The sequence below is a fragment of the Petaurus breviceps genome, unplaced genomic scaffold, assembly GCF_028583685.1.
Source record: "Petaurus breviceps papuanus isolate PSGF00001 unplaced genomic scaffold, PetGlider_PUasm1.0 90925, whole genome shotgun sequence".
In the NCBI taxonomy this organism is placed as follows: Eukaryota; Metazoa; Chordata; class Mammalia; order Diprotodontia; family Petauridae; genus Petaurus; species Petaurus breviceps.
This window is the reverse complement of record NW_027187380.1, coordinates 1,070,459-1,095,403: the sequence shown is the minus strand read 5'-3', so window position 1 is coordinate 1,095,403 and position 24,945 is coordinate 1,070,459. Positions and strand designations below refer to the sequence as shown.

Genomic DNA, 24,945 nt, shown 5'->3' with positions numbered 1-24,945 from the left:
TAAAAAAAAAATTGTTCTTGGTTTGGCCCTCCTATAGGGTTTGTTTCATATGGAGATTAACCCTGCTTTGTCTACCCTAGGTTCCTCATGTACTTGAACAGACCTCTACTTTGTGGGACTAGGCCTTCTAGATCTTTGAAACTGAGAGCTCTCTATCTTCAGGGCCATCTATGGTATCTCATAACAGGTTCTTAATAAATGTTTATTGACTGGGAGTGCTAGGTACTTTGAAGCCTCTGTTCCTGGGTCCGAATGCTTCTCATCCCCACTATGTGGTTACCATCTTGTAATAACCATCCAGGTTACTATTGCTCCCAGATGCTTCCAAGATCCACCCTGAAGTTTCCAACTACTCTGTGTAAACTCCTCTGGTTTAGGAAAGTCTCTGCTCTTGTTGCCTTTTGATACAGAGCTTTGCAGATATTTTTGGCTGGTCTCTGGTTGTGTTGGAGGCTAAAATTTTTTCTATTTCCTGTAGGTTTCTAGCTGAGTTTTATGTAGTTCTGGGATGGAAGAAAAAGTTGCATAATGTAGTTTTTCATTGGATTTTGTGATCATTTTTTATTCTGGTATGATTTTTAGGTTTTTGCTGAAATAGGCATGTGGGCGCTAGGCTGTATGCTGTGATTTGGGCAGCTGTCTTGATGCCTGAACAAAGTTCATTTTGTGCCTTTTTCTAAGAAAGATTTTACTATTTTGTTCTCTTCATTAATTCTTCTTACCTTTCTGTTCTGAAATACTTTTCTCTGATTCTTAGTCTGCATCTTGATTCCTTCTTTAATTTCTTTGTGTTCCTCATGCAGTTAAAGTTTCTGAAGTACTACATTTGAATTCCTTTTAACCAATTTTTGTGTTAGATTTGCCACATCATTACTTTTTTTTTCTGATGTGACTCATTTTAGGAAAGTATCAATTCATGAGAAGTAATGTGAATAGAAGCAGTGTCCCATGGTAGGAATTATTCTGTATTTTAGTTCCACTTCCTGCTCTCACCAAATTTTTTCTTTCATATTGGCTGTGACTTCCTATCTTTTCATGATTCCTCTACCCATTTGGGTGCCAGATACCTTTAGGAGTTTGAATTTCCCTTTTCTAGGAGTGGAGTGTGGTCCACAGGGGCACAATACTTTGTCTCAGAAAAATGGTCTCCCAATACACCAATTTCCCCCAGATTAAATCTGTCAGAAAGTCCCTATCTCCCATCACAGATGTATAATTCTTTTTTCATAGGAATACTTTTAAGTGGCACCTTTTCCTGTTGTTGGGTTGAGATCCTTTCTATACCCACCTCAAATTCTTCTAGTTCAAATCCCTGTCTTTTTCCACCTGTTCATTCTCATATGAATCCCTTCACACATCAGCCATGGACTTGATGAGTGTACATCACTCATTCCCTTCTGTATTTTACAACTCCTTGTATCCATTTATAAAGCCTCTTATTCTTACAACTTTGGAGCACCAAAGATTTTTTTCATTTGTTGGGGGATTGTAGTGTTTAGTCCCTGGAATTTCTGTTTGACTCTTCCACCTTAATTCAGCAGTTTCAGTTGTGTCCTACTCTCCATGACCCCATTTGAGGTCATTTTCTTGGCAAAGATACTGGAGTGGTTTGCTATTTCCTTCTCCAGCCCATTTTACAGATGAGAAACTGAGGCAAACAGGGTTAAGTGACTTTCCCATGGACACACAGCTTCTAAGTGTCTGAGAACAAATTTCAACTCAGGAAGATGAGTGTTCCTGATTTCAGGAGGGGCACTCTAACCACTGTGCCACCTAGCTGTCCTCTTCTACTTTAACTTCTTCTATTTCATTAAATTCTGTTACATCTTTTGTCGTACCCAGAAAACGTGAGCAAGACCCAAGTAACAATTTAGAATTGGACCCTTTATTATATGCCATGTTGGCTGATCAGGCCACATGGTGGGCTGACAAGGTACCACCCCACCATCCCAGGTCCTTCAGCAGAGATCTTAGGTAAAACCTCAGCTTTTAAATGGAGGCCACGCGGCCAACAGTTAGGTATTACGTAAGCAGAAACTTGCAGAGGCCAAAAACAGTGGTTGGTCAGTACACACCTTGAAATTTCCACCAGCACCAAGTCTCCCTGACCCAAAAGCAGGCCTACCGTTGTGCAGGTGAGCTGACTGGGGAAGGGCAGAGATCCAGTGGGGGAGGGGGCTGGCAAGAATGGGGTCATACACAACACTTTATCCCTCTTTTTTCCCATTTAATCCTGCATTTCAGTGTATTTTTAAAAATCCCTAAGTATAGCTAATTCATTTTATTTTTATTACTAAACTAATTTTATTTCTTATTAAATTTTATTTTTTTGATTAACATGCACTTAATTTTTTCCCTTTCCTCTTTACTGGAAAGAAAGAAAGAAGGAAGGGAGGAAGAAAAGAAGGAAGGAAAGAAGTGATTTACCCAAGGTCACACAACTGGGGACTATATGAAGCAGGATTTAAATTTCCGTCTCCCTGACTCCAGCCCCATTGTTGTATTCACTGCAACACCTGGCAGCCTCTAGGAAAGACCCTAAGGTATCCATTCTAAAATGGTTCATAATTTTTGTTCCCAAGTGTCAGACAAGACCTAGTGCACAAACCCCTAAAGGCACCAGGGTGATGGTGAATATAGATTTGAGCTGTGATTTTAAGAGTTTAAGCTCAGCCTCTCCTTTATGTATTTTATTTTATATATTTTTTATCAAATGCTTTATTAACTTCTAGTTTACATTGTTCATTTCTGCAAGATTTTGAGTTACAAATTTTCTCCCCGTTTTTCCACTACCCACCACCCCAAAATAGCGATCCCACTGGATATCCCTTTCTCCAATCTGCTCTCTCCCATATCTTCTCCCATGCCCCCTCCAACTTTCCAGTAGGGCATGGTGGATCTCTATGCCCCAGTGCCTGTATATCTTATTTCCCATTTACATGTAAAATAATATTGATAATAGTATATATGTGTGTGTGTATTTTTTTTTAAACATTTGCTTTTAAAACTTTGAATTCCAGATTCATTCCCTTCCTTGTCACCCACCCTTACTGGGAAGATAAACAGTTCAATATAGGTTGTACATGTGTAGCTATGCAAAACATTTTCATAGTAGATATATTGTAAAAAACTGACTATATTTCCCTCCCTCCTATCCCACCTCCCACTTGTTCTGTTCTCTACTTTGATCCTGTCCATTTGCAAAAGTAGGGGCTTCCAACTTGCCTTTCCCCCAGCCTTCCCTCCCTTCCATCATCCTCCCTCTCATCCCTTTCATCCCTACTCTCCTGTAGGGTCCTGTAGGGTATTTAGTGTGTATGTCATTCCCTCCCTAAGCCAAATTCAATGAGAATAAGGTTTACCCATTCCCTTTTGACTTGCTGTTCTTCCCCTCCATTGTAACCATTTTTCTTTACCTCTTTCATATGAGATAGTTTACCCCAATCTGTCTCCCCCGCCTCCTCTCATTATATTCCTCTCACCTCTTAATTTCACCTTTTAAGTATCATCCCTTCCTATTAAATTGGTCCTGTGCCCTCTGTCTATGTATACCTGTACACATATATACACACATTCACATATTTATTCATATGCCCATATACCCACCTATATAGACATATATATGTATACACACACACATTTCTATTCCCTTCAATTATTCTCATACTGAGAAAAGTTTCATAAGTTACAATGATCATTTTTCAATGTAGGAATGTAAATTGTTCAACTTTGATAAATTCCTTATGATTTGTTTTCCCTGTTTACCTTCTCATGCTTCTCTTGCTTCTTGTATCTGAATGTCAGATTTTCTATTCAACTCTGGTTTTTTCATCAGAAATGCTTGAAAGTCCTATATCCATTGAATGACCATATTTTCCCCTGAAACATGATACTCAGTTTTGCTGGGTAGGTGATTCTTGGTTTTAATCCCATCTCCTTTGACCTCCAGAATATCATATTCCAAGCCCTTTGATCCCTCAGTGTAGAAGCTGCCAGATCCTGGATTATCCTGATTGTGTTTTCACAATATTCAAATTGTTTCTTCCTGGCTGCTTGTAATATTTTCTCCTTGATCTGGGAATTCTGGAACCTGGCTATAATATTCCTAGGAGTTTTCTTTTTGGGATCTTTTTCAGGAGGTGATAGGTGGATTCTTTCAACCTCTATTTTGCCCTCTGGTTCTAAAGCATCAGGGCAATTTTCCTTGAGAATTTCTTGAAGGATGATTTCTAGGTTCTTTTTTTGATCATGGCTTTCACGTAGTCCAGTAATTTTTAAGTTATCTCTCCTGGATCTATTTTCCAGGTCAGTGGTTTTCCCAGTGAGATATTTCACAGTGCCTTCTATTTTTTCATTTGTTTGGTTCTGTTTAATAGTATTTTGATTTCTCATAAAGTCACTAGCTTCCATTTGCTCCAGTCTAATTCTGAAGGAATGATTCTTTTCAGTGAGCTTTTGAGATTCTTTTTCCATTGGCAAATTCAGCTTTTTAAGGCATTCTTCTCCTCATTGCCTTTTTGAGCCTCTTTTGCCATTTGAGTTAGTCTGTTTTTTAAGGTGATATTTTCTTCAGTCAGCTTGTTGACTCTCATTCCATAATTTTCTTGCATCATTCTCATTTCTCTTCCCACTTTTTCCTCCACTCCTCTTATTTATTTTTAAAATCCTTTTTAAGCTCTTCTATGACCTGTAACCAGCTCATATTTTTCTTGGAAGCTTTTGGTGCAGGAGTTCTGACTTCACTGCCTTCCTCCTATTCCATACATTGATCCTTTTTGTCACCAAAATAGGAGTCTAATATTGGATTCCTCTGTTTGCTTTGCTTCCCTCGTTTATTCATGTTGTCACTCAATTACTTGACTTTTGGGCTTTTTGCCACATTAGGACTCTGCTGCCAGACAGGGGATCTTTGTCCCAGTCGCTGGGGTTTTCTCAGTTGTGGAAGGTATTAGTTGGGTGCCCTCTCTGAAGCCTCCACCGACTCTGGCAAGCTGGTCACATACCCCAGTTCTCCACCCTAGACTGCAATCCAGATCCAAGCAGGTTAAAGCAAGAGCAGTTACCCCTTAGACTGGTTGCTTGGTCCCCCTAGAGTCTGCAGGCCAAGAGCTGAAACTGCCACATGGTGTAGGCTGCAGGAAGCCTCAGCGCCTTCTCCCTCCAGGGGATAAAGTCAGCCTCTCCTTTATCTAAGAGAGGGTAAGAGCTAGAGACATTTTGCCTGAGACAGTGATAATGAGAGAAGGTGTAATCCAGCTGAGGGGTGGTCTTTGTGGAGCCCCAAGACTGTCAAAGACCTCTCTACTCTCTACCTAGGCTTCTGTGAGCTAGTTGCCTTTGCAGTTGCCACTTGCCCTTAATGGAAGGATTGGAGAGTGAAGTGCTTGGGAATACATTTTGGCTGTTTGTTCTGAGAATTACAGCAGTAAAACTCATAACTCCCTGTTTCCTTACATCTTCTGACTCTCTCAGAGCCTATTCTTCATTTCTTTAAGAATTGTCTTTTCATTTTCTGTATTGGTCATATGTTCTCAAAAGGAATTGGTTTCTCAGATATCTTTTGTATGTGTGAGGGAGACCTTGGGGAAAAAGTAAAAGCAGCTAAGTGGGAGGCTGTGGGAGGCTGTGGTCAAGCTGTGATACACAGAGAGGAGATTCTTTTTCCAGGAGCTGGAATTTCTGCCAGATAGGATCTAAAGAAGCACCAGATTTTTTTTTTTACCATTACCTATTATTATAATTTTTCAAAAGCAGGGAAAAGATTAAACAAATACAGAATCATACCTAGACACAAATAAGCCTACTAAGTGGTGGAAGGAGGGAGTTTGCTAAGTAGAAGACTGATGAAGCTTTCCTCCAGTGCAGTTGGTCTCTGGAAGCTTTCCTTCTCATTGTTCTCTAATGAAGCATATTAAAGAGTCACCTCCTCCCTTCCTCCCCACCCCCCACTCCTCTAGGGGTGGGGCTGAGTAAAAGTGGGACTAAGGGGAAAGTCACTCCCATAGGGACTCCTAAAGAGAGGAGTAGGGGGAAAGTAGCTTCACCCTCAGGTGGCAGAGGTCAGAGAGAGGCAGTAGGTAGTTTCTTTCCTCTTTAGCTAAACAGACTCATACCTCTACCTCTGTTAGTTTTCGATGTTCATCTTTTTTTCAAAGCTAATTTTTTTTAAGCTTATAGTTTTGTTTCTTACTTGGCATTTTAAGTATTGTTTAAATTCTTCCTGCTTCTTTTAAGCAGGCTATCTATTGTTAATGTCACTAGCTAGAAAGATAGATACCTTTCCTGTGAAATTTTAAAATTTGATTTGTTTTTTGCTCCTTGTTATTTTTATTTTCCTTTTAATTCTTTGAGTTTGGAGTTGAATTTAGTTAATTGATTTTTTTCTCCAGTGTTAATTGAGAAGATTTAACTTTTGGATTTTATAATTTTGACAGTTTTGCTCCTTTTGAAATAGTTTGTTTCCTTCTTAAATGCCATTTTGTTTTTTGCATAAAATTTTCAGTTTGATTTTTAAATTTTAAATAATTTTTTGTTTTTTGTTTATTTTGATGCTATTTTTGTTTTATATTTTCTTTGGTTCTTCAGTTTACGTGATCAAATGAGATAATATTTGTAATGCTTAGCACAGTGACTGACACCTAGTAGGTATCTAATAAGCTTAATAAATACTTATTACCTTTTCCCCCATTCTGCCTGTGTGTTGCCTCCTTGGCATCTGCTCTGCTATACTAATAGCTTTCTGTCTGAGATTTAATGGTGTGGATAGGGCGCTTGGGTGCCTGTGCTTGGAATCCAATTCCAAAATCATATTTCCTTCTAACCTCAAAACACTGTCCCTGACAGTCATCCCAAGGACAGCATGCCCTAGCAAAACATTTATCTCTCTTCCCGATACAGTAGCCAGCTGCACCTATAGAATTTATTAGTTTGAACCACTTGTGTACTGGACGAACTGGTTGTGTACTGGGTCATAAAGATATTTACCACTCACTGACCTATCATATGTATCCTAGACTTAGACATATGTATACTTCTTATGTTTATCTTGTCCAACAAGACATTGATGGGGGTGGCCTGAGTATTCCTCAGTCAGCCCAGACCAGTTGACTAAGTGATGTTTCCAACCTAAAAATGCCTCTCTTCAGTCCTTCCTTAGGGTATTTCCCATTGAACTTTGGGTAAAATGCTTGCTCAGTAGATACTAAAAGTGCATGTTCCTTTAAGAACTGACAACTACTCCTTAACTACTCCCCTAATCCCTCCCTGAATCACCTACTTAGCATTTTTGTCAGATGTTTTACTATAGTTTAACCTATATAAACTGTAACTGTATCCCCTTAAGGTCACAGGTTCCCTAAGAACTCTTACACGCTGTAAAGTGTAACAATAAATCTTTGCCATCTTGACTTAAAGAATGCTTGAGTCTGTGAATTCATTCCAGATGACCCTGTCAGGGAACTCCAGTCTTGGGGTTCCTGGACTTCATCAACCCCCATCAGTGCTAACTTTGATACAATATTATTTTGTTAACTATAAAAGTACAAATGGAATGCTAGTAATTTGTATATTTGTTTTTCTTTTTTTTTTTTTTTTGCCTTTTGGAGGGCAGTTGGGGTTAAGTAACTTGCCCAAGGTTACCCGGCTAGTATTTTTGTGTGGGTGTCTCAGGCCTGAACCGAACTCGAGTCCTCCTGACTCCAGGGCCGGCGCTTTACTCACCTAGCTGCCCCCCAATTTTTTTTTTTTTAGCAATTGGGGTTAAGTAACTTGCTCAAGGTTACACAGCCAGTTATTTCTGGTTGTGGTACTAAGTATCTGAGCCCAGATTTGATCCCCAGGTCATCCCGACACTGGAACCAGTGCTCTTACTCGCTGGGCCACCTGGCCGCCCCTATATTTGTTTTTCTTATTAAGTGCCACTTAGATCATTGCTTCTTGAATTAATTGTATTATAAATCCTTTTCTATTTTGCTTCTCTATTGTCTGTTGAATTATAGCCATCATGGATAAATCTGTTGACCAGAGAGGGTATAAATTACTTGGAAAGTATTGTGATGTTTTTGAATAATAAATATATGAGTCTCCTAATTTTAGGGGAGGCCAAGAGAACAAAATAGGTATCATAGCGACACTGAAAAAACTCAAATCAAAGGAAAAGAAAAGAACCCAAATGTACAAAAGTATTTCTAAAAACTTTTTGTAATGACAGAGAACTGGAAACTAAGGGGACAGTCATTAATTGGGCACTGACTGATCAGATTATGGTGTATGTATTTTATGGAATACTATTGTTCCATAACTAATGAAAAGGATGGTTTCAGAGAAATTTGGGAAGACTTTGTATGCCCTGATGTAGAATGAAATGAGAAGAACCAAAACAATTTATGCAGTAACAGCAGTTATGTAAAGAAAATCAGCTTTGAGAGAGTTAAGAACTCTGATCAATACAATTACCAACTACAGTTCCAGAAGACTGATGATGAAGCATTCTACTCACTTCTGGACATAGAGATGATGGACTCAAGATGCAGAATGAGACATATGTTCCCAGAGCTAATGTGGGAATTTTTTTTAGCTCAGTATTACAAAGGTTTTGTTTTTGTTTTATCCCCTGTAGGGGGAGGTGGAGAAAATAAATGCTTATTAATTTTTTTAATTAAAAGAAATACAGATTAGCAAGGTGATTTGTCTTGCAGGGTCAGGTGTGGGAAAAGCACTTAGGACTTTGTGGATTATTAAGAAATATCAGCTACACTGACTTTAGGACATAGCATCTAGGAACTGATTATATACTTCCTCTTCAAAAGGAGGAGTTGGCTCGAGAAAATTAGTCTTTAGTAAACAAAAAGGGCTACATAGCAAGGCATTTGAAGGGATATTCAGTAGAGAAAAGGACTGCTTACCAGAAGGAAGGGCAAAACCCAGGTCCTCTGTGTCAGAAAAGGACAACTGATCTTGGGGTAGCAGTGAAACTGGGTGCCCTGTGGCAAAAAGAGATGCTTCCAATATATTAAACAAGCAGACTGAGTACTCTGAGTCTTTCAAAGAAATGCCTTTTGTGTGTTAGATGAGGGCTAGATTTTAATGGGTTGGAAAGAAAATCCATGCCTATGGACAAGTCCAAGACTAGATCCCTCATTTTAAACACCCCAAGATAGGAGTATTCTCAGAAGAGGACCCTTGCCTTCCTGGAGGATATTCAGTAGAAGTCCGGATTGAGCATGGAGTAGAACTAGTAGAGGGTTAGTAGGCATCTAAAAAGGACAAGATGAATTTTTTTTTTGGATGGAAAGTAGTGTATAGGTAGGGCAGCTGGGTGCCACAGTGGATAGAATGCCCCTCCTGACGTTAGGAACACTCACCTTCCTGAGTTCAAATCTGGCCTCAGATACTTACTAGCAGTGTGACCCTGGGCAAGTCATTTAACCCTGTTTGCCTCAGTTTCCTCATCTGTAAAATGAGCTGGAGAAGGAAATGGCAAACCACTCCAGTATCTTTGCTAAGAAAACTCCAGATGAGGTCACAAAGTCAAACACAACTGAAAACAGCTGAGCAACAGCAATAATTGTCCAGGTGTGATCTGTTGGAGATTATTAACAGGATATTGCAGCAGTAAGTTGATACCCCAATATCTATATACTTTGATCATTCATGCTGAAGTTTTCAGGAGACTAGAAGCAAGGAGAGTTTGCTGGTAACAGTAGTAACAAGATAGAAAATGGCTGGAACGAAGACAGGGAGACATAATTTCATGGAGTGCTGAACTGGGTTGGTTTAGCTACAGTTGGGCACAGTTTCTTGTGGTCCAGTTGAACCACCTCTGGTGGAATTCACATCTGACAGTGTTTGAATGCTGTTGTCGTTTGAAGCTATTAATGTGCCCCCCCCCCCCCCCCCCCATGGAATCACAGCAACAAAATTTCTTGCAAGCACATCAAAAGTCTCGTGAAGAGGCCTGTTGGAGGCAAAAGCTCTGTTCAAACCTGCCCATTTGCCACACTGCCACACATAATCTTAGTTGTCTCTAATTATTGTTGCTTAGTTTCAGTAGAAATAATTACGACATGGAGATGATAGAAACTGTTTAATTAGGTTCTGCTTGTGGTTTCCCAGAGGCACTCAATGCTCCGTACTCTCATTGTATGCTCCTGCCACGGCATACCTCGGCCAGGGCCAGAAGGTGCAGAAGGTGATGGTGCAGCCCATCAACCTCATCTTCAGGTATCTCCAAAATTGTCCCGAATGCAGGTGTGGCTATATGAGCAAGTAAATATGCGAATAGAAGCCTGCATAATTGGTTTTGATGAGTATATGAATTTTGTATTGAATGATGCAGAGGAGATTCACTCTAAAACAAAGTCAAGGAAACAACTTGGCCGGATCATGCTAAAAGGAGATAACATTACTAACAAAGTGTCCCTAACTAGAAGTATATTGTCAGTGAAGTTAGAAGACACTTGGAAGGCAGTATTTTTTTTCTTAGTTATATTCTGTGGGCTTCAAAAGCGAGTGTCACATTTTTCCATGTTATTTTGATCTTTCTTTTATGGTATTATAACAATAAATGGGTTGCTCTGGGGTTTATTTCTGTTAAAAAAATTCTGCATTGGGGAAAAAAAAGAAACTTGTTTAATTCATGTGACTACATTCAGCCAATTAGGGGGCAGAGTTTTATCTTCACAGCAGGGAAGCTTCCTGTGGGCTCTGATGCACCCTTCAGCAAATTCCCTCCATCACAGGCTCCATGTGATTACATTCATCCCATTAGGGGGCAGAGTTTACTTTCAAAGCAGGGAAGGTCTTCAAACTTCCCCCTAGGTCTATTAAGGGGCAGGGAAGATCTTCAAATTCCCATTCCCATTACACCTATGTAAAGAACTTTGCAAACCTAAAGACATTGTATAAATGTTAGCTGTTATTATTATCTGTAAAATGAGGAAGTTAGCCTATAAGGTCTTTTCTAACTCTAAAATAAGACTAATATCCTTTTGCTAATTAGTGTTAATGGTTTATTTCAATTAAATTCCATTAATTTAATTTTGAAGGGATCTTGTGGGTGGTGAAAACATTGTTGACTCAATGCAGCAACTTTTTTAGATCCTATGATAGTTGCAGTTTTCTTCTCATTCAGATACATATATGTTGTACACATATACTATGCTGTGAGAGTTAAGAAAAGGCTAAATAAATTAAATTGTTGCCATTTTTGTCTGAATTTGAATGTGTTGGAGCTCTATAAGTTACTACACTGTAAAGGTACTAATCTCAGATGTATCCTGAAAATTATTTTCCTATCACACCTGCCCCAGGGTTTTGTGCATGTTGTAACTTAATATAGATTGCTCCCGAGTTGTGAGATACACAACTGAATGAAAGACAGCAATAAGAAATCAGTTACACTTTCTCTAATTTCTCTGATGATATCACACTATCATTCTCTCCATCAACTTCCATTCCTGGTATGTTAACTACTTCAATCAATTAACAATAAAGTCAGCTCAAATTTATTAAGAGCCTACTATGTGGATAAAAAGAAAGTTAAAAAAAAGTTTCTTTTATCAAGTTGCTCACTGTCTAATGGGGAGGAAAGATAGGAACTGTTTGTACAACTGTGTACAAAAAAGGTGTATCCAGAATAAATTGGCAGAAGCCTTAGAGAGAGGGCACTAAGATTAAAAGACCCAGGAAAGGTTGTTTTTTTTTTTTGGAGCAGGGAAAGTAGGGTAATTGGGGTTAAGTGACTTGCCCAAGGTCACACAGCTAGTAAGTGTTAAGTGTCTGAGGCCGGATTTGAACTCAGGTCCTTCTGACTCCAGGGCTGGTGCTCTATTTACTGCGCCACCTAGCTGTCCCCAGGAAAGGTTTCTATAGAAGGTGAAACTTTAGCTCAGACTTGAAGGAAACCAGAAAAGCTAGGAAGCAGAAATGAGGAAAGTAGTTCCAAGCATGGTGGTCAGCCAGTGAAAATTCAGGAAGCAGGGAGATGGAGAATCCCTTGTGAGAAACAGCAAAGATGACAGTATCAATAGATCAGGAATATGTGGAAGGGAGTGAGGTCTAAGTAGACTTTAAAAGTAGAAAAGGGCAAATTTATGAAGGGCTTTAAAAACCAACAGAGGATTTTATATTACATCGTGGAGGTAACAGAAAGCCACTTGAATTTGTTGAGCAGGGGAGTGACATGATCCGACTTGCATTTAAGGAAGATCAGTTTGACACCTTAGTGGAGAATAGACTGAAAGAGGTGAGAGACTGAAAAAGGGAACTCAAGCAGCAGACTATTCGAATAATTTTCAGGTGTGAGGGCCTGTTCTAGGGTAGTTGAAGTAAGAGAGAACAAAAAGGGGCTTGTAAGAGAGATGTTAGGAAGGTAAAAATCAACAAACCTTAATACAGATTAGATATGGTGAATGAAAGAGAGTGAAGAGTCCAGGATGGATATCTAGTTTGAGAGCCTGGTGGCTAAAAGAATGATGTCCTCAATTATAATGAGGAAGTTAGGAAGAAGGGAGAGTTTGTGGGGAAAGATTTCCAAGTTCAGTTTTGGACCTGTTGAGTTTAAGATATATGTATTTAAATCTAGTTCAGCATGTTTAATAGTCAGTTGAAGATTCGAGATAAGCTCAGCAGAGAGGGGCTGGACAAGTAGATCAGAGAGTCATCTGCATAGAGATGATTGATGAAAACATGGTAGCTGATGAGACCACCAAGTGAAAGAGTATTGAGTAGGGTGGAAGAAAAAGAGAAGAGGGCTCAGTTATCAGGTGTGATGTGAATGAAAATCCAGCAAAGGGGACAGAGAAGGAGTGGTCAGACAGGTGGGAGGTGAATCAGGAGAAAGCAATGTCAGTAAAACATAGAGGGAAGAGAGTGATCAACTGTATCAGAGGCTGCTGAAATGTTAAGAAAGATGAGGATTGAGAAAAGACCATTAGATTTGACAATTGAGAGAGCAGTAGTAACTATCAGTAATAACTGTTTCAGTTGAATGATGAGGTCAGATGCCAGACTCCATTGAGAGAGTTAAGAAGGAAGTTGAGGTACTTTTTGTAGATGTCCTTCTCAAGCATAGTGTAATGGGAATGCAAGTTTAAAGATCTTCCCTGCCCCTAGGCTAAAGTGCACCTGGAGCCTGGGCTGGGAGGCTTGTTTTTCAGTAGATACTTCTTGATTGGCCAGTGGGTCCAGAAGGTTGTAACCTTCTCTGAGCCAGGAGAAGGCTATATAAGCCCTGATGTGTAGCTTTGTTTTGGGGGCTCACTTTGAGAAGTGTTCTGTGATTTGATCTGGATTCTGGGAAGCCGTTGTCCAGAGCCCCCCGGCTTTGAGAAACCCACATGTTGAAACCCAGATGTTGATTTGGTATGGATGTAATGGTTGGACAGTTTGGAAAGCTATCTACTTGATCTGTTTCTGTCTTGATAATTCTGCCAGTATACTCTGAAGTTCGGGGTACTGACCTTTTTCCCCTGAACTAGGTAAACAATATATGTTTGATTAAAGTAAGCTTTTTAACCCATTTTGAGTTGCTTTCCTTTATCAAAGCAGATCCAAGAACCTGTGGTGGCAGCAAACCCTGAGGACACTTGGGGTGCTTGCTGCTACACATAGGTATAGTATAATAGCTAGATCAAGTGAACTTTTTTGAGGATGTTTGTAGGCAGTAGGGGAATAGTCAGTCAGTTGACATTGAAGTAAGGATGATAGAAGGGGGCATTCTGTTAGAGAAGATGAGATGGAATTGCCTTGGCAAGAAGAAAGGCTACCGGGGCGGCCAGGTAGCACAGCAAGTAAGAGCACCGGCTCCAGTGTTGAGAAGACCTGGAGATTGAATCCCGGGCTCAGACACTTAGCACCCACCCAGAAACACCTGGCCGTGTAACCTTGAGCAACTTACTTAACCCCAATTGCTTAGGGGCGGCCAGGTGGCTCAGTGAGTAAGAGCACCGGCTCCAGTGTCAGGATGACCTGGATCAAATCTGGGCTCAGATATTCAGCACCACACCCAGAAATAACTGGCCGTGTAACCTTGAGAAAGTTACTTAACCCCAATTGCTAAAAAAAAAAAAAAGAAGAAGAAAGGCTACCTCTTCATGTAGATAAAGTAGAAATCATTTCAGAGGGCATTTAAATGATGGGAGATGGAGAATAGAGATGAGGGGAGCTTTCCAGTTTTTTTCAATGAAATAGGAGACAAGGTTCTTAGTTGAGGATGGGAATAGGGAGAACTGTGAGAAGTTTCAGGAGGGATGAAAAGGTTTGGAAAAGCTGGTTGGAAAAGTAGTAAGTGGGATGGTGAATTGCTTAGGGAGGTATAAAAGGATTGCTTTGGTCCAGTGAGGGGCCACTTCAGTTTATGTAACCTAAAATCGTGGTGGATCTTGTCAGCACGGTTTTGTGATTTTCTTTAGCTTCGTTCAGTAGCAAGTGAATAAAGGCAGCCAATGGCAGGAGTAATCTAAGGCTATGGTTTGTTGAGGCAAGATCTTTGATAGGATAAAGGAACAAGGGACTGGAGAGAAGAGGACAGTGTAGAACACCAAGGAGACAAAATGGGGAAGGGAAGAAAGTGTAGCTAAGTTCAAGGGCAATGTCCTAGGAAAGAACCAGGGAGTTGAGGGATTAGAGATCATAGTAAAGATGAAGAACAGGGTTTGGGGTGGACAGACAGTGGGGAATTTCAGAATTTATGAACATGAATTTGGAACACTTATGGGTGTTGGCAAGATCATGAATATCACATCTGTATGTAATTGTTGTGGGGTAGAGGAGTAGGTTATGGAAATGAGTAAATTTAGAAACTGTGATGTTAGAGTGTTTGAGGGAGTATTAATATGTATGTTGAAGGCCTCTAGTATAAGGGCTGAAGTTGAGAAGAAGACAAGGACTGTGAGCCAGGCACTGAACTCCAATTGAGGAAGGAAGAAAGGGTATCCTAGAGATCATTAGGCAAGAGCTACCAGAGTCCTGATTGGGTGATAAATATAGATTGAATGAACCTGAAAGGAAGAGAGTTTACTGGGTGATGGTGGTAGAGGAAGACCTTGGAAGTGGTAGTGAAGGGTGGGGGAAGGAGTAATCCAGCTCCCCGACCATGACCACTGAGTCACAGTTGTGAATGAAAGTGAAAAAAGTGTGGGCAAGCATAGCCAGGAAATTTGTGTCATAAGGAGAAAACCCTGTGCAAGAAAATGGAGGAATCTAGAAAGGAAAAGGTTTAAATCAATGCCCAGTTTGTTACCTGTGGAACAGGCATCCCAGAGAGGACAATATAAGGGCTGAGTAGTTTTAGAGTGGGTAGTTGGATGGGCATTGGGTTGAGGGGGGGTGGGAATAGGGGAGTGGTCAGTGGGGCATGGAGAACAGAATTTGAACAATGGTAAGTAGGGTTTCAGTAGATTTTTATTAACCACGGTTTGCCAAGCTCTTTGCTTAGTTCTGGGGATACAAAGAATGAGGCAATCCCCACTCTCAAGGAGTGCTTATGTTCTAACAGGAGACACAAATATGTGTATATACATATATGTGTGTATATATACACACGTTTGTATGTACATATACATGTTTTGTACATATTTCTGTATATGTAAAGTATATATAAAACACATGTATACATAGAATAAATATAAAGTAAAATATAAGGTCTTTAGGCAAGGAGGGCACTAACATTTGGTATAGATCAGAAGAGACTTCCTGTAGAAGATGGTGCTTAAGTTTCTTCTTAAAAAAGAGAGAGTTTGAGATGAGGAAGGAGTGCATTTCAACTGTGTGTAGGGGCCAGGATTAGCCAATGCAAAGGTATGGAGAAGAGAAATGTGCCATGTATAAAGTACAGAAAGAAAACCACTTTGACTGGATTATATGATTCAAGGAAGGGAATAATATACAGTGAGACTGGGAGGCTAGGTTGGTGTTACTTTTGAGGGTTTTAAAAGCCAAACAAATGAATTTATATTTGATCTTAGAGGCAAGAGGGATCAGACCAGCATTTCAGGAAAATCACTTTGGCAGCTTTCAGGGCTGGCGCTGCTTCTTTGCATAGTTTACATTTTCCTAAAACTTTGTCTTATTGCAAAAGCTCTTTACAAAAACCCATTTCTACCCTGGAATAGAAGGCATTATAAAAAAGGCTGCCTTCTCTTTGAAAGTTAATAATTGAAACAGAATGTTACAAAAGAGCAAAAATGTACTTACTAGTAGAAGTGTGTATGTATATATGTAATATATGTACATATATATTTCTTGATTCGGGGTGAGTGCTGAGAATATTTCATTTCTATAGCAAACATGAAAACTTAACAAAACTTCCTTACAGAGTACTTGGGGGTTGAGGAGAGGGCATTATGGGAGGGGAGAGTGTATAACTTAGTCAGAGGAGCTTCTTATGCCTGTTCTCTTAACATCCTGTATGCAATGTTATTTCCTTCTGCTTTTGACATAAAAGCTGAAATTGGTGGTTCTGATCTCCTGTTGCTTTCTCTAGGTCAGCATATTTCTGGTTACTAACTAGTTATATTTACAGGTCTGATATAGAATTTACTATGTACTTTTTTCCCCTTTTTGACCTTTTTCCCCTTTGTGCTGATGGCTGTAGCTCATTGTAGCAGCAACCACCCCAAGCGCGTCCTCAGGGTTTGCTGCCCATACAGGTTCTTGGATCTGCTTTGTTAAAGGAAAGCAACTCAAAATGGGTTAACAAGCTTACTTTAATCAGTCAGACATATATCGTTTACCTTGTTCAGGGGAAAAAGGTCAGCACCCCAAACTTCAGAATATACAGACAGAATTATCAAGACATTAATAGATCAAGTAGACAGCTTTCCAAACTGTCCAACCATTACATCCATACCCAGTCAACATCTGGGTTTCCACATCTGGGTTTTTTCAAAGCCGGGGGACTCTCAACAACGGCTTCCCAGAATTCAGATCAAATCACAGAACACTTCTCAAAGTGAGTCCCAAAACAAAGCTACACATCAGGGCTTATATAGCCTTTTCCTGGCTCAGAATGTAACAACCTTTTGGACCCACTAGCCAATCAAAAAGTATCTACTGAAAAACAAGCCTCCCACCCCAGGCTTCAGGTGCATTTTAGCTTAGGGGCAGGGAAGATCTTTAAAATTTACATTCGCATTACACTCATCAGTGAAGCATTTGCAATACAGCTAGAAAAAGCCCTTAGAAGCACAGAACTAGTTAGGTTAGTATTACTTTTGCTAAATATTCAGATAATTAAATTAGTAAAGATAGTTTTGTCGCCAGAATTGCATAATTAAAAAATCCTTTTAAATATTATGAACTCGACAAACATAAATGGGAACGTTTCCTTTTACCTGGTGTTCTAAAAGTATAGATTAAGTTATTAAAAAAAACTATTAAAGCTTAAAACTGCATTAAAACTTTTGGGATACCCTGTATAAACAAGAAGAAAAGAATCTGTTCTATGTGGCTTAGTTTTTTTTAAAGTATAGCAGAACTGTATTTGAGTATGTTTCAACTGGAACATTTGTTGAGCTGCCTTCAATGCTTCTGATTCAGCACTGAAGAACTTGGGGCTTTGGGATGATGAAACAGTCAATCCTCTTAAAGGTACCTTGATTCTCTAACTACTGAAAGGGAAGATAGGCAGGGGGATAAGGGAGAGGCTTTGGCAGAGCTTCATTGGAGAAGCTTGGCTATCAGAGTCAGAACAGGTGGCTTGCTTAATGGGGAATGAGTGATTTTACTCTTTGGTTTTCTTTTCCTGTCTGTGAAGCCCATTAGAGCTCTTCCAGCATCTCTCTGATCATATGGCAGCCAAATCATCTATGTTAACTTAGGCAAGCATAAGACTGAGTCTGGGCTTTAGACCCCTGGCTGCCTTTTCTGCTTTGTGTTGCTTTTCTGACTGTAGGTGATTGAGCTGTGATCCTGAGATAAGTTTTTATTTTTGGAGGCAACCTTATGAGTTTTGGGTGTTGGGAACAACTGGTCCTCAGTTGGTGCTGGTTGCATTTTGATAGGAGCCTTCAGTACCTACTAAAGCTTATTTGAGAAGGTGACCACTGGTGGGATGAATTTTGGCCTGATTTGCTAGAAGATGTGGAGAGAATGGTTTAGATAGTGCTGAAATGAATCGAAGGAGAAAGGCCAATTATTGAACCTTCCTTCAAAATGCTTCATGTTCTGATGTTTTAAGTTTTATCCTCCTGGCAGAATATGACAGTGGTTATAAGTTGTTTTTGTTGATTATTTAAGTTTTTGTTAATTTACACTTACGAGTCTCTTGTGTTAAGCACCTCTTTGTGTAGAGAAAATGAATAGCTTGTCCTATACTGCATTTGCATTGCATATTGAATATTCTACTCTCCACTTTTGGGGAGACTATAGATAAGAGCCAAAACTAAGATTTAAGTAGTTTTCCTAGGGTTGGGGGTCATAAAGAGCAAGAGAGTATGAGGAAAAAAATGAGCATGCCCCTTTCTCTAGAGTTCAGGCTCTCCCAGGACTGAACCTGGACCACTTGAGTGGATTTAGAATTGAGAGAAGCACCTTCGTAGAAAGGGAGAGCACAAGTGCCCCCAAATACCCCTCTCCTCCATAGTAGACATTATTGCCATCCAATTACATTTTCAATGTTCTGTTTTCCTTTCTGAATTTCCTTTTGTGATCTGCATTTCTCCTCAAGTTTCATTGATCTTGTTTTTTTTTTTTGGTATCATCATCTCTCCTCTAATAATTCTTTACCCCCAATATAAAAGCTCTCCTTGGTAAACACATATACAAAGTAAAGACTTAAGTTGACTATATCTGAAAATGAATGTCTGTAGCGGCAAGCACCCCAAGCACGTCCTTAGGGTTTGCTGCCCATACAGGTTCTTGGATCTGCTTTGATAAAGGAAAGTAACTCAAAATGGGTTAACAAGCTTACTTTAATCAGTCAAACATATATTGTTTACCTCGTTCAGGGGAAAAAGGTCAGCACCCTGAACTTCAAAGTATACAGGCAGAATTAATCAAGACAGAAACAGATCAAGTGGACAGATTTCAAACTGTCCAACCATCACATCCATACCCAATCAACATCTGGGTTTCAACATCTGGGTTTTTCAAAGGGGGGGGGGGAGGGGGCTCTGGACAACGGCTTCCCAGAATCCAGATCAAATCACAGAACACTTCTCAAAGTGAGCCCCCAAAACAAAGCTACACATCAGGGCTTATATAGCCTTCTCCTGGCTCAGAGAATGTAACAACCTTCTGGACCCACTGGCCAATCAAGAAGTATCTACTGAAAAACAAGCCTCCCAGCCCAGGCTCCAGGTGCACTTTAGCCTAGGGGCAGGGAAGATCTTTAAACTTGCATTTCCATTACAATGTCTCATGTAATGTGATTCATTATTAGTTTTTGGGAGTTCTAATTGGTCATCATACTGATCAGTCATTCAGTAAGTGGTTCTTAAACAGTTGTTTTTCTTTACCTTACTGTATTCTGTAAGTTCTCCATACTGCTCATTTCACTCTAAATCAGTTCATTGAAATCCTTTCAGGTTTCTCTGAATCTGATCCTTTTATTATTTCTTATAGCATAATAATATTCTATTGTATTCACATGTCATAATTTATTTAGTCATTTCTCAATTTATGGGAGTACCTGCCTTGTTTCTAGTTCTTTGCTACAATAGGAAGTGCTGCTACAAATATTTTGTACGTATGGATCCTTTTCCTTTTTGTTTTATTTATATAGTATAAGCTACTTAAACCTAATAGTGGTATTGTTAGGTCAAAGGATATGGGCAGATTATGAGTATAGTACCAAAATGCTTTCCAGAGCTCCATTATGCACAGTGTAGTAGTATGCCTGTCCTGTTTTAGCCCCTCCAGCAAATGTTCTGTCCTTCTCAACCGTGGTGCTTCTCAGTTTCTCCCTTTATCATTTTGTCGTCTTTGCATATCTGATGGATGCTAGGTAGAACTTCAAAATAGTTCTGTGTTTCTTTTTCTTTTTTTAAGCAATCAGGGTTAAGTAACTTGCTCAAGGTTACACGGCCAGTTATTTCTGGGTGTGGTGCTAAGTATCTGAGCCCGGATTTGATCCCCAGGTCATCCAGATACTGGGGCTGGTGCTCTTACTCTCTGAGCCACCTGGCCGCCCCTGTGTTTCTTTTTTTAGAATTGATTTGGAGCAGTGATTTGGTATGATTGTTGGTAGCTTGTCTTTCTTTGAGAATTGCCTGTGCATATCCTTTGACCATTTCTCTGTTTGACTCTTCTTATCAAATACACACATAGCATTTATACAAGAGTGCTAAGTTTAAAGTCAAGGGACCTCTCTTCAAATCCTGGCTTTCATTTGTGTGACCTTGGGCAAATCACTCAACCTCTCGTTCTATAAAATGAGGAGCTTGGAGTTAGTGGCCTCTAAGATTCCTTCCACCTCTAAATCTGTGACCCTGTGAAATACATATCAGAACTTTATCAAAGAAATTTACTACAAAGATAAGGAATCTGGTCAATACATTAAGCTATAATGATAGTGGTCTGTTCTTATAGTGGTAGTGGTTTTTGGCACCTCCTCTCTTCACCAAGGCAGCTAGGTGGCACAGTGTCTAGAGAACTGGGCCTGGAGTCAGGAGAATCTGAGTTCAAATCCACCTTCAGATGCTTCCTAGTTGTGACCCTGGACAAGTCAACCCTGTTTGCCTCAGTTTCCTCATCTGCCAAATGAACTGGAGAAGGAAATGGCAAAGCACTCCAATATCTTTGTGAGGAAAACCCCAAATGGGGTCATGTAAGGACAAGACTGAAATGACTGAACAACAAAACCTCTCTTCATTGAGGGCAGACACAATCTCTGGTTATTACATTTTCTCTCTTTTTAACCTCTTTCTCTGTATAATCCATCTTCCAAAGTTGATGTTTGTTTTGCTTATGATTCTTGCTTCTGGTACTGCCCTCTCCTCCCCTCCTCTCCTATTAAAGGTCTATTTTTTCCTCTGAAGGATTATACTCAGTTATACAGGGCAATAAATACTTTTAATGATAAGCCTTTATCTTTTGCTTTTTGGAATAGATGATTCCTTGACACCATCCCCCAAGCAGCTCTAAAATATTCTGAGTTTATCATCATTCTTCCATCTCCCATCAGGTCTTTAGTCAAGTCTTAGTGAACATCTACTAACTAAAGGCAAATTGTAAATATATATATTAAATAGTTGCAAAACTATAGATATACAAATCTCTTGGCTATTTTCCTTGGTCAGATTATTTCTCTTGGTCAGGTATTCTTTTCAGCTGTGGGTGGGATCTAAGTATTGCCTCAGATGGATCCAGAGGTCCTCAGTTATGTTGATGTTTTATTCAGTCAGCATGTCTTGACCAGAACAGTGGCAATTGCTTTTGGGTATCTATTGATTTTTGATTTCTAAATTTGAAATAAATGGAAACTACAATGTCTACATGAACTTATGTATTATATATAAATACTTAAATTTGACACTTTAGTTCTTGACTTTGCTGTTTTATACTCTGTTGTTCAGTTGTTTCAGTCATGTCTGATTCTTCCTGACCTCATTTTGGTCTTTCTTGGCAAAGATACTGGCTACTTCTCCAGCTTATTTTACAGATTGAAGAAACTGAGGTAAATAGTTAAGTGATTTGCCCAGGGTCACACAGCTACTAAGTGTCTGAGGCCATATTTGAATTCAGGTCCTCTTGACTCCAGGTCTCTATCCACTATGCCACCTAACTACTGCCCCCCTTTTATATTCTGTAGTTAATAATTTTTTAAATCTGGTAGTAGAAGATAAATTGATGTAGATTTGTGATGAGATTTTGATTTCAGGAGATTAACAGCACCAAGTTTGAATTTAGACTTATGCTTTAGAAAATGTATTTGATACCATGGAGAAATTGCTTTATATCTCTGTTTTAAAACTTCATTAATTATTTATAATTTTTCCTTCTCTCTTGTGTGTATGGAGGAAAAACAAAGTTATAATTGACCAGAAAAACGTACTGCTTTTATCTCTCTTTATTCAGCATGTCCTAAACTGAACTCATTATCTTTTCCCCCAAACCCTACCCCCTTTCAAACTTCATCATTCTTTTTTTTTTTTTTTGGCTTTTTGGAGGGCAGTTGGGTTTAAGTAACTTGCCCAAGGTCACACTGCTAGGTTTTTTGTTTGTGTGTGTTAAGTGTCTGAGGCCAAATCTGAACTCAGGTCCTCCTGACTCCAGAGCCAGCACTCTACTCATTTTGCCACCTAGCCGCCCCAAACTTCATCATCCTTCAGTCTCTGAACATTCATCTTTAGCTCCTCAGTTCCCCTTCTCTCTCTCCCTTATCTGTTCTGTTGTCAACACATATAGATTTTTACCTTTTTAACACTTCTCCCATTCGCCTTCTTTTTCACTCTGACCCTGTCATCACCCTGAGTGCCTGAGTATAAACCTTCATCATCTCATGCCTAAACTGTTGTGATAGCCTACTGGTTAGTTTCTTCTCACTATAATTCATCCTTCACTCAACTATCAAAGTGATCTTACCAAAGCTCAGGTCTGACCATGACACCCTTTTCCTCAATAAATTGTTACTTCCAAGCTCAAATATAAAATTCTTTGTTTGGCATTCAGAGCCCTTCCCTCTCCCCCTTTATTCCCCTCCCTCCTTTTGTTCTTCTTACACCTAAAACCCTAATTCATACTTTGCAGTCCAGTAACACTGACCTCCATATTCTTCCTTGAACAAGATGTTCATCTCTCAAAGTTGGGCATTTTCACTCACTGTTTCTTTGCCTAGAATGATCTGCCTTCTCATCTCTGCTTCCTGGCTTCCGTGCTTCCTTCTAGTCACAGCTAAAATTCCACCTTCTATAGGAAGCCTTTTCCAACTTCTTTTAAATTTAGTGCCTTCCCCCTTCTATTTCCAATTTATCCTCTATTTGCATACAATTGTTTTTCTGTTGTTTCACCTATTAGATTGTGAGCTCCTTGAGGTCAGTAACTGTCTTGCCTTTCTTGGTATCACCAGTGCTAAGCACAGTGCCTTAGCACATAGTAGGTGCTTTATCAGTATTTGTTAACTTACTGATTGTTAATCTTTACTATGAGAAACCTACTTATTTGGAACCTACATTTCCTTGAGGCAACATAGCTTAATTGCAAGTTAAGTAGCAAAGAAGAATTAGCTTCTTGGATTTGTCTTGAAAAAGCAAATCTATAAAGTGATGGCAAATGTAAAATTTATTTTGTCATATGTCTTTTAGCTCTAGGTTTTATCTCAGCATTACTTTAGTTGCAATGTGATAATATATTAATAAATAGAAATAATTATTCAGAATTATATATTTCCATAATTATACATAATATAATTATATAATATTAGAAATTAGATTGGAAAACAGGGCTATTATCAATGGGCTGATGACCATTCAAAAGCATTATACTTGGCTGCTTTTGCATAGTAAAAGAGTATATAGTATATCTACAGGGGATTCTTTGAGACAAAAGGCAGGAGGGGAAGGGCATTCTAGGTGTGTGGAATCAGCCAATACACAGGCACAGAAATAGGGAATGTAGGGTCATGTGGTGTTGTGCCTGGTTTTCCCCACAATCCCCCTTCCCCCAAGGAAGTGAACAGACTTCCAGGTCTGCTCCGCCCTCACCCACTGGGTCTTTGCCCTTTCCCCAGTCAGCTCACCTGCATAGAAGTAAACGGGCTTCTGGGTCAGGTGGGAGTTTCAAGGTGTATACTGACCAATCACTACTTACTTAAGGCCCCCTTTATAAGCCAAGGTTCTGCCCCAGATCGGGGCTGTTTCGGGCTGCTACTGCTATTGCTGTACCTGAGACATGGGTGGTGCCGTCTCAGCCCGACACGTAGCTTGATCAGCCACATGGCCTTTTTAATAAAGGGTCCATTCTGAAATTATTACTTGGGTCTTGTTAGCATTAATCAAGGTACAGTACTACAGTGGGAGTGATGAGGTTTAGGATTAGAGGTGCTCAGACCCCAAAATACCAACATGCTGAGTCCTGTTGAATGAATTCTACTCGTCTTTTCTCAGCCAAAGAAAAGCAAAGTTTATTAAAAGTCCACTTGTATTGGACACAGAGTAAGTCTGTGCTAGAAAATTCTATGGTGCTCACACCATATGGAGACAGGATGGTGTCATATACAGAAAGGTTGTGGAAGGAATCTAGTAATGAGTTTGGGGAGGGTCTTCAGGAGGAGTTAATGAGGTCAGGTAACAGTTGATTTGGGTATAGATATTTTGATAGGCTCAAGGGTGGGAAGTAGATGGACAATGGAGGGCCAAGCTAGTAACTAAGGTTTTGGGCAGAGCCACAAGGTAAGGCTTATGGCCTCATGCAAATGCCTTATCAAATTCAATCAGAGTCCAAGGGGGTTCCCAGAGCCTGTACCTCAAAGATTCAAGGAGAGCTCAAGGGGATTCCCAGAGCCTTCACCTCATCAGGAGAACCCAAGAGAAGGCCAATTTGGCTGTATTGAGTGTGAGTGATAGTGCCATGTCCATTGAATCTGGACAGGTAAATTAGGATCAGTTTAAAAGCCAAACAGAGGAATTTATAATCTATCCTAGAGGCAGTAGGAGACTAGAGTTTGCCTGAGTAAAGCATTCACTAAGTCAGACTCATGCTAAAGAGTATTGGCAGCATTTAGTCTACAACATTAAATAGGAAACTAGTAATGAGAGACTGAAGCTCAGGGGAGACAATGTACTTTCATTAACCTTCCACTGGCAGTCTGTACAACTTGAAAACTGCCCCTAGAATTTTTTCCTGGAGAATTTCAGAGAATAAAGTCTCTTATCAAATTGAAGTCAGAATGATAGAATGTTGGAGGACTTTCTGAAAAAACTTCCTCTCAGAAAGATACATTTGGCCTTTATTAAAGAGGGTGTGTGTGTGTGTGTGTGTGTGTGTGTGTGTGTGTGTGTGTGTGTG

General features: G+C 39.7%; 1 protein-coding gene and 1 long non-coding RNA gene across 2 annotated transcripts in view; both read left to right on the top strand.

The window, feature by feature from the left end:
• The window catches only part of CYTH1 (cytohesin 1), a 170,365-nt gene that overhangs the window by 11,221 nt on the left and 134,199 nt on the right, over window positions 1-24,945 (top strand). The gene's annotated exons all lie outside the window — the stretch shown is intronic.
• LOC138152361 (uncharacterized) lies at window positions 9,939-10,624 on the top strand. Its single transcript, XR_011166086.1, has 2 exons — window positions 9,939-10,235; window positions 10,283-10,624. It is a non-coding gene; the product is annotated as an uncharacterized lncRNA (long non-coding RNA).